We start from the raw sequence: 12,415 nt of genomic DNA, 5'->3' as shown, positions 1-12,415 counted from the left end.
ATACTAAGAAGAACAAAACAAAAGTCTCATAACTCTTCAAATGTTCTTAAATACATGATTTTGGTCTCAGTTTTTCTTTTTTCTTTTTACTTTTCATCCAAATGGAGTACATAAACTTTGAATATGTGTTCTTAAAGATGACAAGATTTTCTTTGAATAGCTTTGTGGGATTCTCTAGCTTCATCTATGTCCATCCAACCCTCTTAGCTCCTCTTTCTCTCTACCAAACATCTACTTTTGATAGTTTCTTAATCCATCTAGATCCAAAGTGGCCTCTCCTATGCCATTTGTAGTTCCATTCTCTCCTTTTCTTACCTACCCTTTCCTCTAGCCCTTAGCTCAACGTCTCTCCTCTCATTACTATGGTCAAGTTGAAATTAAGGCTTGTGCCAAAACGTCCTCAACTTTTCTTTGTTTGACCCATCAATTTTTTCTTCTCTCTTGCTCTCCCTTGTCAGCTCTCTTTTCTCCTTATTCATAAAAGAAATAAAAAGGAAAAGAGGAAAGAAAACCACATACTACACTAAATTCAATCATGATTGCTATTGCCATTGCTTCATGTAATCATTCGGAGAGAAATCTGAGGGGTAGAAATGTATTCTGCACCAAACACAACCACAACATCAATGATTATCATAGAAAATCATAGGGGTACCACCTTAGGTTGCTCCAAGATCCTCATCTTAGCCAAATAGCCTCACATGCACATCGGGCAAGAGAAAAATACTCTGCCTCAGGTTGCTTGCTTCTTGGTGGACTAGGACACACAATGTGAATTCAGCATGAAAGTGTATCGTAAAACAGACTTTTCTTGGAGTCACCAATTTGCATCATAGAACCCAACTAGATGTGGATGATAATTGCTCTGGAGGTATGACAATGTTATGACCATGGTTACTATGACCACTATGGTTATGGTTGTCAACTTAGATGGTTAGCTTTTGAGTCAATTTTAATGACATGAGATATATCTTCATTTTTAACGCTATGTTAATTTTATGATGGAATGTAATATTCGTGGTTATGCCCTATATCTTTATCAAGATAATATTTGATGGATCACTCTATACTATGTGAAAATGTTTGTTACCTTAAGAAATTTCTTGCATGCAAAACGATGAGCTAACAGCAACACTGAGTTGTGATGATGTGCCATGGTAGGATGAACGAGTATGATGTTAGATGAATTTGGTACCAAACAAAGATGGTCATTTATCTAGTTGATTGAGAGAAAGTGGTGATTGCATGGATCCCATAAAGGACACTAGCTGATTGCTAGTAAGGGATGACCTAGAACCGATAAGGATATGCCCTAGCCAATTGCTAGGAAGGGATGACCATATGTCTCCCATAATCTTATGCTCATATGGCTTAATCCGCTTGACGTTGCACCCAAATGGTTAGGTGGCCTTATATGGAGCTAGCGTTAACGTAAAGAAAATAGCAAAGCTTGCCAATAAAAGCACTTGAGGAAATGGGAGCCAATGTAAAATTACACAGGGTTTATTCAAGAAGGACCATTAGATCTAGATTTTAGAACCTGGCCCCTCACTTGAAGAACTTAGGACTAAAAATTTGGTTCTTATAATGGGAACCAAGCTCCCTTAGTTTAGTTACATTGTAACCAAGACTAATTGGGTCGGACACCTTGTAACTAAGATAATCTAGTTTGGTTACAGGATAACCAATACCATCCAATTTGATTCCATTAGAACCAAAATCATTTGATTTGGTTACATTGTAAGCAAGACCATTTGATTCAATTACACTATAGCTAAGGCTGTCTGATTCAACTACATTGCAATCGAGACTCTCCAATACATCGCCACCAAGACTGTCCACATTGTAAAAAAACCCATCCACATTGTAACCAAGACAATCCACACTGTAACCAAGACCATTCGGTTCACTTACATTGCAACCAAGACGATCCACATTGTAACCAAGCCCGTTAGGTTCACTTACATCATAATCGAGACCATCCAATTCACCTACAATGGTTTTATTTTCCCATTGCCATCTAGCATGTTGGTGCTTGCGGAAGAAAGCGTGTGTGTGCGTGGGAAAGATTGTGCATCAACATAGCATGCTGTTTGTGCTACTAAGGGAAAGTGAGCAAGTGTGTGAAGAAGAACTTGCTAATTTGCCATGCTCGAATCGGTTCGTGCCTAGTCCATGTAAATACTCAAGAATTGAAGAAAAAGACAAACTCAAGATGCCAAAATTCCATTATAGTAAGGGGCGAACATAGTCTGTAATCGGATTTCAAAAAAATTAGTGTCTACTCTGTGCATACACTTAGCATCAGGTACTTTTTGAACTTGAACCTCAATATTTGTCTTTATTCAACATTTTAACATGAACATCCAAAGAACATTTTAGCATTCAACATTTTAACATGAACATCCGAAGAACATCCCCCACTAGGTCTGCACGTGGAGGACTTCAAATTCCTCATTCTGTTAGAAAATTGTCAAGTAAGTCATGCAATATGTTTACGTAAATGTCTACATTAGTGTTGATTAATAAAGATACAAATAGCTATGATTTAGGGGTCGTATTCAGTTGTAGCGCAGATGCAATGTGATCACAAGACGTACAACAATGTTTTTAGTCTCTCTCTCTCTCTCTCTCTCTCTCTCTCTCTCTCTCTCTCTCTTTCTTCTAGGTTTTTTGTCTGTCCTTTGATTGTCTTTCAATTAGATTGTATTAATTCTGAGTGGATGAAATGATTCTGACCTCCACAAAGAGCCCGATGAAAGTGTTTGACGATGGTGGATGAAGATTCTCCACTTGATGTTCACCGAGGGTGAGAACTACCATTTGGCATGATGACGACGATGCAAGAAAAGGACCTTTGGAACATGGAAATGTGAACAATTCTGTTGAATAGTCTGCCTAAAATGCATGAAGACCTAACTGTGATGTTGAGGCCCCCTCAAAGCACTAACGAGTATTAATTGATTTAAGCCCTCCCCCCTTTATCCCTAAATATATATACATATATCAATGTATGGGGGGATATAATTGCTCAAATTTATTATATTCCTATTTGTTTTGGACCATAGAGGTTAATTAACCTATGTTTATCCATGGATTAATTCATTTATTTGGGTTTATTTATTTATTTTAAGCTCTCTCTAAGAAGAGGGCACATTATTTAAGAGGGTGGGATTCGAATCCACAATGTTGTATTTCCCACATGGGGCTCGAGCCCTACCACTAAGCTATCTTCTAGCTTCTATGGCGATTAAGAAAGGACATGTTTTGTTATCCCTTCTAATTCCAGGGAAACATAAAGTCAAAAACGTGGATGTTTATCTGGAACCTTTTATTGATGAGCTGGAGATACTTTGGAGAGGTATCAAGGTGCATGACATGAGCCTCCCTCATTCACGAGACTTTACATGCAAGGCAGTGTTGATATGGTCGATGCATGACTTCCCAGGCTATGGCGAGTGTTCAGGTAAGCATTGAACTTTTAGCATACATAGTGCTAAAATATTATAAAGGGTCCCTCTTCCCCCTTCCCCTTTAATATGTGCCTTCTTTTTTGAAGCCCCTTCAAATGGTCCCTATTCCCCCTCCCCATTTAGCCGTGCCCCCTTCTTAAGTGGTCCCTCTTAATTGAAACTCCTCCCTCCCCCCTTTATCCCTTAGTTTAATCATGCCCTTTTCCTCTTCCTTTTCACCCCTCTTCTCTTCCTAGCAACTAATTAATTGGGAAATTTCCATTTTTCAATGTATGGGGGGACATACTTACTTCAAGAGGAGGTATGTTAAAGAAGCACGGGCATAACCATCTTTGAAAGCCTTAGGAAAATTTAGCACAAGTTTGACTTCCTGGCATCAAGGCAACCCTTCCATAGTTACAAGGGAATGGGAACGTTCTAGACATTTGGGTGTCGGAATGGGAACGTTTCGAGAAGGGGGACAGGGAAACATGAACTAGAATGCTGTGTCATACATGACACATCATGATATGACATAAAACTATGCTAGAAAATGAAAGAAACTGACATTTTACAGCTTTGAACTTTCTATATAAGCCCTAAAATACCCATTTGAAATTTTCAAAGAGCAAAAATAAAATTAAAAAAAATAAAAATAATTTAGGGGAACATTCCGGGGCCTTGCTTCTCGAAATGGCATTCCAGACATTCCAAATGTCGGAACACTGTTCCTTGGTAACTGTGAGCTCTTCTCAAGTTGACATGAGTAAGAGAGAATATTTTTACTAAGGGAAGCTCAAACACTATGCATGCAATGGCAAGAAGAAGATGGAAGATGTGAAGACCAAGTGGACATTTCCAAATGTAGCCACAATGGAGGAAGGTTCAAAGCTAAAACTTTTATAGAACAGAGTTCGATTGTCAAACAGAAAGTTAATTGGATACATTGATAGTTGGATGGAGATAATGCTTGACTTAGTGGAGGACGTTAAAAATTTGTTAAGTAAAGCATTAGGTTTATGTAAATGTCTATGTGGTGTTGATTAATAATTTAGATACAAATAGCTATGATTAAAGGAGTGTATTCAAAATTGCAATGCCGATCGCTGGAAGTTATACCAATCGTTATTCATACGCAACATGATCGCAAGACATACACCAATGTTCTCTCTCTCTCTCTCTCTCTCTCTCTCTCTCTCTCTCTCTCCCCTCTCCCCACTCAGTTCTTTGCTTGGCCTTTTGATCGTATTTCAATTAGATTGTATTAAGTCCGATTGCATTTCAGACACTCTTGGATTTAAGCTAGCCTATGCGTGGGATTCTTGCTCGAAATCAAAACTATTAGCAAAGGTGGCAACATACATGCATCGTTATGATTATTCTCACATGTGAATCCCCACTCTCGGAGTCACGAAAGACTGTGTGAGATTCCTACCACGGGGCTTGGAATCAAAACTGTTAGCTGAGGCACAACCTTGTGATTACTCTTGCATGCAAGTTTTGAGGCTCAATAGTTTGCTTGGATGAATAATGGGTGGAGTCTTCATTGTTTGAACTAGGTAGGAAACTTGGAGTCCATGATGGTTGTTGAGACATGCTGAGGATGAGTTTCAGTTTGAAGTAGCCAAGAAAACCTCATGGACTTTTGGAGAGGCTCAAGACTGATGTGCAATGTCTATCGTGGGGATTTGGGATAACATTCCTAATATCCAAGGTTGAGGCTCTTACTCAGACAAGGCCCTTTGGTGGGAGTGGATCGGAGGGATGGACTGTAATGTGGCAATCCTACTAGTGCTCAGTGGTTGGTTGAGTGCTTTGCTAGGTGATAAAGGGAGCGAGTGGGTACCTATAGGAAAAAATAATTGGAGGCCAAGGTTCAATGGATTTTATCTCTAGTGGAGCATACAATTACAATCTCCACTCCTCTTTCTATGCTCTATCATATGCACTGTATTGGGGTGCATGATTCTGTGATATGCAAACTTTTTCCCCCCCCATACTCATCCACACACTCACATACCCATAGCCAATGATGAGGAACACATTTACCTGTGGCCTACACGTAGCAAGGATTCGTCCATCATGATTCAAATGAGGAAAGCCAATCATGCCAACAAACGCCCTACTACCTAGGTTGTTGCTGCTCCTCTAAATGTGTAAACTTGAGTTGCACTACGATTTGTAGGCGGCAGTGGGCCTTGGCCACTTCTTGTGGTGGTCCATGCATACAAGCAAAAGTTGGATCCACATTGGCTTACTCTTGGTCAAAGTGATTGCTACCATGAGTTTCTCTAGTTTCCTAAGCAACTTGGAAAATGCAATAACATCATGAATTGCTTTGCATTGCACCCTATCCGTAATCCATTCATATTGGGTAATTTCCTTTTCAGTGAGTGCAGTCACCTTATTTAGAATCATCATCAGGACCTCATTTGAGATCATTCATCTGTGTTGTAGCTTCATTTGCCATGGTGGCATCCATCATCATGTGGCACATGATTATGCTTTCTTGACTTGGAGGATATTTCTAAGAAGGGGTGCCTAAAAAATATTGACATCAAGATAAGAAAGGATGGTTTTAGTCTCAATTTGGTTGCTTGATAGGCTATTGCCTTTGCTCGAGGAGCTTGGTCATAGGGGGCTCTGCTCACTCAAATTCAAAATTCGAGATGCTAATGTGATTAGCTAGTGTAGATGCATATTGAGTTGTCGAGCATTAGGAAATGGGGAGAGAGGAAGGTTGGAGGGCCATACAAAAGACATAGAGTCAGCACATCGACTTGTATTGACTATCACCCCATAAAACTAGAGGGCTAGGATGATCCACACATACACCCACTAAATAGGCCTCAAGCTCAGAGTTGACAAAGAGAGTTTTTGAGCATTAGTTTTGTGGCTATGAGCTATTTGTAATACAGACATATTGGGATTATTTTTGTTCAAGACTCATTTGTGTAGTTCCTTCCACCAGAGAATAGATAGTTAGACAACCGCTTTTCCATAACACCTTGGCACAGTATCGAGGTGTTACCCTTGGCCAGTGAGCTCAGATCTAGACTGGCAAGATGGAATGCCCAGGTTGACTAGTATTGGAGACTAGGTCAAGGAAGGTCAGGAGATCATGGAGGAGACTATTATGCATACTTATGGACCTCTCCCATGGGTCTCTACCTTTAGAATCTAGATTATGAGAGCCATTCCTCAGCCATGGAGAGAGCGTCTCATTGAGCATTAGGACTCAGTCTAATTTCAGGTGGTTTGGATGCTTTAATGAGCTTGGCATATGGGGGAACACACTACCACAAACAATGGCTCCTCATCCCCCTCTATACCCAACTTGGGAAGGTGTCCCAGAAGACACTTCCTACCCCACGGCTGCACCTTATAGACCAATACCCAAATTGAGTGTGCCTATGCCTAGGCCATCACTGATGCAGCCAGTAAGGCCAAGCCCATTCAAATGCTAGTCTCAAGGCCGAGTGGACTAGACCTGTTGAACGGCTAACAACTCTCTATAATCCACCTCTAGTGCTACCTAACTATGGCACAACACCCTCCCCATTGGTAAATCCTCCTGTGCCATAAATGGTGCTGACTGAGGAAGCCATGAGTATCCTAATACAAGCACTAGGAAGGGGGGCCATGCCACCAACCTTCACTAGAATGGATACGAATTTCTCGAGGAGTAAACCTTGGGCCAGCACCCTTCTTCTATAGATAGACACCATGGATGATTTTTTCAAGTTAGTTTCGTTAAGAAGCTAAACTTTTATATTGGCTTTGAAAGTTTGTATGCCCTAATAAAAATAAATGTTTGAAACATTCGCCAGTATTTGTAACTTTTATGCAAAAAAATATAAACTTTCGCCAAGATTTGCATTTTTTCCTTCAAAATTCAAAATAAATTATATAAAAAAGTACTATATTCTACCAAGATTGTGAAACTAAAAAAATGAACTCAAAAACTTTTGCCAATATTTTATATTAATATATAATCATAGCTTCAATAAAAACCTCCCTGATAGACACGTAGTCGATAGACCAGTAGGATCTTTACAGGCAAAGGATTAGAGTTGTAGGCTGCTTAGAGAAGCAATGATCATTAGATCCCTCCCGATTGACTGTCAAAGAGGAGCCTAGATGGTGACTTTGGATTTGTCTTGGGAGACCTTTAGTAGGGTTAGTATGGGGTGTGGGAGAGTGGTCATGGTCAGTGCCCCCAGAGAGTGCCCACTACTTTGCCCTTTTTTTCATATTCAATGAGGGCCATATACCTAGATCTAGGAGAGATATATTCATCATATACCCATGGCAATTCAGCATTGGTAGTATTAGGGGAATACTTAACATCTTTTGGCGAGCTTATTGACCCATTTTTGGGAGATCAGTAGAGATAAGAAAGTTTCATACTTTCTCTGGCTTAACATTTGTAGGGACATTCCAATGGGTTTATCATTATAGTAGATGCAGGCATTTCTTATAAATCTATCACATTGCCAGGGTGTTTTGGACTTATGGTTTTAGATTTTTCTCGTATATCACAACAACTGAGTCCTTTACTATGGCATGGGGAGCAACTATATGGGAAAGAGGATCTAGTGCCTTTGCTTTATTTGAGTCTCAGGATGGTGATCTTGCTTTCTTCATGCAGCATCACCTAAGACATTGTCCTATAGAGGTTAGGAGGAGGTTAGCATCATGGATCCACACAATTTGTTTGTAATTCCCATTATAACTTAGGATCCCTTGCATTCTTCTAGCTAGGCTTGGGAGGTGGTATCCAGCATTACATAGTTGCAGATTTGGTGTTCAAGATGTGCACATGTTAAAGGCAGCCAACCTTCTACTAAAGCTGGTATATTGGCCTCTATTTGGGCATACTTTATTTTTACCATTAAGAATCAATGGAAGAGAAGTAATGGGTCTTTTGTAGTGGCACAAGAGACATTTATCTCATTCATGACAACCTAGGATTTTGTCACCTTTTTTTTCATTTGACACCACTTGGGATGTTGTGGCATTATAGACCACCCCCTTGGCATTTTAGTCGTAATGTAGAGGTCAAGGATAGAGTTCTTAGTCTCCTATCTCTTGCATAAATTCTTTTCTCCTACTATGCCACTTCCATTGTCTCTTCTCTTGCCTCGACAACATTGACCTTAGGCCCCTTGCCCTCGTCGCTCCCTACCCGACCCTCTTAGTATTGGTCCCTGTTGCTATCATTTGTTGTGGTGACTAGTCAACATGTTTCTCTTCATCATGTTTACATCATCTTATCGTAATTGTGCTAGGGATTGGCATGTTGAAAGTTGAGTGGGAAATTGAGTGGTCAATATAATCAAGTGCACAGATTTCCATAATAGCAGTTTATGAATACTCCTAGCTTGGCAGTTTATTTCAAGAGATATCTCCAAATATCCTAATGGATTCAGAGCCTTGCATGCCTATTTGATGACCAATGTCAAGACAAAATATTGTTCCCAAGCAGACCTTACCATCGTTCTGGCGCTAAGTAATTCCTAAAACATGTTCGATGAGGAGGCAAAGATATGTGACCAAGAGAGAAGAGCATGGGCACCACTGAGGTGGACCACTAATGGATGAATGATGGCACCAAGATGAGGTAGCAAAGAGACACCTATAGTGGAGAGCTCAAGCTGGAAGAAGGCTTGGCCACCTGCAGAGAGAGATGGTTTCTAACTATCATGTTGACACCAGTATTGCACCTATTCCAAGTTTGCATCCAAGATGACCTAAAGCCTTTAACAAAGAAGTGAATTTTAGGTTGTAGGAGGAATTTCAGGAGTAATCAATGGAGACTCTAGATTTTGAGAAGCCCAATAAGTATGCTCATGGATTGAGCCACGATCATGAATCCCCAAATAGAAGATAAAAATTTGGTATAGAGGTAGGACATGTGTCAAACCAAGAACAACAAAGAAGAGATACCCATGAGAGTTAGAGGTGGAGCATGAAGTGAGCCACGTCTTTGGCCAGAGTCTAGACCAAGAATTGAGTCATGGACATAGTTTAGCTAGTAGAGACTCACAATGTAGGGTAGTATTGAGTTAGAAGACACCTAGTCCTATTGCACCATCACCAAGAAATAGAACAACAAGTCCCATCCCGATGCCAAAATGTGGTCATACTTGACATCAATATGACCAATCCCAATGGTAAACATAGTCCTTGCGAATGGAAGACAAGTATCTCATCTACCACCTTTGAGAAGATGTCGCCTCAAGCATGTCCACACTGGTTGACTGTCATCATGGAGGCTTACTTCATCGAAAAGATGTGAAGCTGGGAGAGGTGAGAGTCAATTTACCTCCATCAAGGAATTCAAACTTCTTGCTCCTTCTCTCCCCCCACCTCTCTCTCTCTCTCTCTCTCTCTCTCTCTCTCTCTTTCTTTCTCTCTCTCTCTCTCTCTCTCCCTCCCCCATTCTCCCTCCCCCCCCTCCCCCCTCCCCCCTTTTCCCTTTCTTTCCTTTCCCCTCCCCCTTCCCCCCTTTCCCCCATTCCCTCCTTCCCCCCTTTCACCATTTCCCCCCTTCCCCCTTCCCCTTCCTCCATTCCCCCTTTCTCCCCTTTCCCCCTTCCCCTCCCCCCCATTCCCCATTCCCCCCTTTTCTCCATTCCCCCCTTCCCCCCTTTCCCCATTACCCCTTCCTCTCCCCCCATTCCCCCATTCCCCTCCCCCCTTCCCCCTTTCCACCCTTCCCCCTCCCCCCCCTTCGCCTCCCACCTTTCTTCTTTTTCCCCCTCCCCCCCTTTTTTACCCCCCCCCCCCCCCCCATCTTTTCCCCTTCTAGTTTACATGGAAGAATGGGCTTGCCTAGCATGGCCGCCGCTAGAAGATTGTGAATTGTTGAGACAAGCGAATTTGGCAAAATGACTGGGATATTTATATCAAGGTATATCGAAAGCCACCTCATCACAAGAAGGTAGCCCAATAATTTGCAAAGTTTCTCTATGTGGAGTTCATCAAAGGCATCTGGGTGGACTTTTTCCATGCCAAGCGCACACATGGTCGCACAAAAGTCACAATCATGTGGTCACAATTATAAGAGGACATGGACCACTAGAGCAATAGGTGGCACATTTGTATTATGAGAACATGGCCTTGTTCAAGCATGCTCAATGCCTAGAAAATGAAAGACGATAGACTAAGATTGAGCTATAGAACCAATTAGAAGCTCTTCCTGCTCAATTAAAGAGCCTTTAAGATCTAACACTTGGTTGCAATAAGAGAACCATGATGTAAGTGCATCATTGCTTGGTGACATGGGTGCAAAGGTGTGGTTGGCTATCTGCCAGTACCCATCTAGCCAACCATATGCCATGTAGCTACTTCCCACGAAGCATCCAAATGCATGTTTATGTCCTATATGCCAGTGTTTATTTGATGACTCAACTAGCCACTCTGTTTTTCCTTGCCATCATAGGTTTCATGTTTATTGTTTAGTAGATTATTTTCCAAGACAATCTATATGCCCACTTTACAGTTCAAATATCAAAAGCATTGTATATGGTCTTGGGCTTAGGAGGGGTGTATCTAGGACCCTGACAATTATATGAGTATGACACTATGATCTATGATGGATGTACATGGTATTATGTGAATGAAATACATGTTCTTTCAAGTTTACCTACATGACAATTCATAGTTTCCACCATAACAAACGTTCATGCAACTTTTGCAATATGTAAATTGAGAGCAATGTTCTAATCTACACTACTTTCTTAGCTCAAATTTGGCTAAGAGGTGCAGATTTAACAATGATAAAATAGAAAACAATGTCTTGATCCAAAACTTTACATAATTGGCAAATTGGATGCTATATTCGAGCTACATTTGTATATGCCAAATCCAAATGGGAATAGAAATGGACACAATACCATATCCATTGACAAGTAACCTCAAATGGATTTCATCCATGCACACCCAACCTTGTCCAATGTCAGATGTGTATTAATTGCCATTCCTAACTCTTTTAAGAATACTAATGGGATCTTGTACATGATGTACATTGAGTGGAAATATCCATTGTGTTGCAAGTCCCCACCACTGATAGCAGCTTTAAAATTATGTCCAATGTAGAAAATGTTGATTGCTCTACATCCTAGAGAACATGGAAATGCATAGCCATAGTACATATGCAATACCAAAAAAGATTTGTAATATTATTCAATTTAGGGGGGAAATCCATTAGTTATGCGTGCTTAATTCATTCATACTACCAATACAAAAACAAATTAAGTATTTTCATAAATAGGAAAATATGAATTTACGTAATGTTATCTTAATGTCTTCCAAATGAATCTTGATGTCTTCCAAGTAACCATGATGTGAAAACTAATTTTTTTATTTTATTTTTAAAACTATCTACATAACAAACATCAATGAATTGAATTAAATTCCTATTATAAGAAACAATGAAACACATAATATCATAACACCAATTGCTTATTTATAGGTGTTCTAAAAGACATTCTTCAAAGATGGACCCAAACCAAGTAATTATAGCATGCCATCCTACTGCAACATCCAATTTACTATGGTTATTTTATATACATTATCGCCTACAAATTTGTAAAAGATAAAGAAAGGAAAAAAAAGGATGTTATATAGTTATTCAACCTTACAAATAAAAGATAAAAGCAATGCCACCATCTAGAGACAAGAAGATGGCCTATGACCTAACAACAACACAAATGAAAATGGCCTACAATCCAGTGACACGACAAACACCTATATCAAAGAATTTCCTTCAAACATGAAGGTAAATGAGTTCATTACAGAGTGCAAACAACAATTTATGAACAACAAGGAGCCCCAATGATTTTCAACTGGTAATAAATCAAACAATAAGGATAAAGTCAATAACTATAGCATTACAACCTATGTACTAAAAAGAGCATTACAAACTATTTACTAAAAAGCTTCTAATTATTTAATGC

The sequence above is a fragment of the Dipteris shenzhenensis genome, chromosome 22, assembly GCF_047967505.1.
Source record: "Dipteris shenzhenensis isolate YYH24624 ecotype China chromosome 22, Dip_SZ_1.0, whole genome shotgun sequence".
Taxonomy (NCBI): Eukaryota; Viridiplantae; Streptophyta; class Polypodiopsida; order Gleicheniales; family Dipteridaceae; genus Dipteris; species Dipteris shenzhenensis.
This window is presented reverse-complemented; position numbering follows the sequence as displayed.